Below are 1,802 nucleotides of genomic sequence, written 5' to 3' on the forward strand. Positions count from 1 at the left end.
AGTACAATGTTTACATTTGGTTTTAATGTTAATGTTAGACTTGTATTTATTTTGTTTAAAGGGTTTATTGGCCTTATATAGTTTAGTTGTTAGTGCTTTGATTCTTTTATATTTAATATATGTTGTGAGAGTTATTGCTGCTACAGTTCACATTTTGTTTATGTCAGGCATTTTATATAGCAGTATTTCATATTGGGCCTTTAGTAAATTGTTTTTCAAAAGTGTTTTATATTTGATACATTAACATTTTATGTTTACATTCTAAGTCAAACATTTGCTCAAATGTTCTAAATAAAAGAACAGAAATAATTACAAATTGTTTGTGTCACGGTCTGGTTGGGCACCTGCAGGTCTCAGACAGCGGCTCCTCCTCCTTTAGGCGGAGTCCGGTTGCCCCTCCCGGGCTGACCACCTGTGAGCAATCGTGCCAGCGGTATATCAGACCTGCGCTCTCAACCCCTCATCGCCTGAGTATCTGCTATTCCCATGTTAGTTCTGTGGAGCATCCTAAACCTTGTCTTAACGCCGTGTGATGACTCACCTGTCCTTTCTTGTCCTCAGTGATAGCACCCGGAGTGGAGATCTTGTTCCCCTCGCTCCCATCCTCCTGGACCGGGGCCGCCAGCTGCTTACACAACGCGGCCTGCCGGCCCACCGCTCACCTGCCTGCCTCCCCACGCCTCGACCGCTTCCGGATTTTCCGCTCCACCTGTCCCCTCCATCTGAAACCAAGTAAGGCAATTCTATTCAACTGCGGAGGATTGTTGGTTGTCTGCTGGATCCCTCTGATCGTGATCTCCTCTTGTTCCAGTGCCCCCGGCCCCTGCCTAGTCCTGTTTCTACCTCCCCGCTGTCACCTGTCTCCTAGAGGTGTCTAGGTCGCCCTCATTATCCCTGACGAACCCTACGCGCCACTAGTGTGGTGGCGTCGCTTTATGTTTTGCCTTTGTTTTCATGTGGGCGGAATAAATCATTTGTTTTCAGTCACCTCGCTTCCGGGTTGGTTTCTGCGCCTGTGTCCATCCCTGTTCCCTCGTGCCGCTGGGCCGTGACAGTTTGTACGTGTTTTGGAGTTTGTACGTGCTTTGTCTCTAGCGGACACCGTAAATATACTGTTATTCATTCACTCCACATAAAATGTAATAAATCATATAATGCAAAAACCAACTATTTACATTTCAACTTTAACTATTTACATTTTCAGCTTTTTCCTTTTGAACAAATTTAAAGTGAAACAACACAAAACACTGCAAACCACAACACAATTAAATATAAATATGAAAACTAAAAGAACATGCATATTCTCTGTCATATGGACCTGCATGAATAAACTTTCTGAATCCTTCATCATCCGCAACTAAAAATAGTTGTGGATGATTGCTATACCTTTCTAATGTGACCTTGTTGTCCCTGGCTCTCTTTCCCTCCTACTCTGTTCCTGTGCTACTGCGAGTGTAACTACCGCCCCTCCCCCCTCATTCCCCCCTCATCCCAGCGCAAAGCACAAGGCTCAAGGCAAGAGGCTTACGTCGTTCATTTCAAAGAGTCTCCTCTAAGAGCGACCGACACATCACTAGTACAAGCAAGTGTTTAATAAAGAGCTCCCCCTACCAGTTTGGGGTCAAACAACAAGCTCAGTCTCTGTGTGGAGCTTTCTTGTTAAGATTTCTCTGCTTGTCACAATATTGTGTCCTGTAGATAATGAATGCTTTAGTCTTTGAAACTTTATATTTAGGAACACTATTCTGAAATGTTTTCTATGGTTTGAAGATGCAGTATTGTGATGATTGGTGAACCTCTGC

The 1,802-nt window shown here is 43.9% G+C and overlaps 1 long non-coding RNA gene across 1 annotated transcript; it reads left to right on the forward strand.

Annotated features, from left to right (window-relative positions):
• Positions 1 to 327: 327 nt before the first annotated feature.
• On the forward strand, positions 328 to 856 carry LOC106456132 (uncharacterized). Its single transcript, XR_001290296.1, has 3 exons — positions 328 to 488; positions 562 to 732; positions 812 to 856. It is a non-coding gene; the product is annotated as an uncharacterized LOC106456132 (long non-coding RNA).
• The last annotated feature ends 946 nt before the right edge of the window (positions 857 to 1,802 follow it).

The sequence above is a fragment of the Pundamilia nyererei genome, unplaced genomic scaffold (assembly GCF_000239375.1).
Source record: "Pundamilia nyererei isolate P.nyererei 1_Seehausen unplaced genomic scaffold, PunNye1.0 scaffold00019, whole genome shotgun sequence".
In the NCBI taxonomy this organism is placed as follows: domain Eukaryota; kingdom Metazoa; phylum Chordata; class Actinopteri; order Cichliformes; family Cichlidae; genus Pundamilia; species Pundamilia nyererei.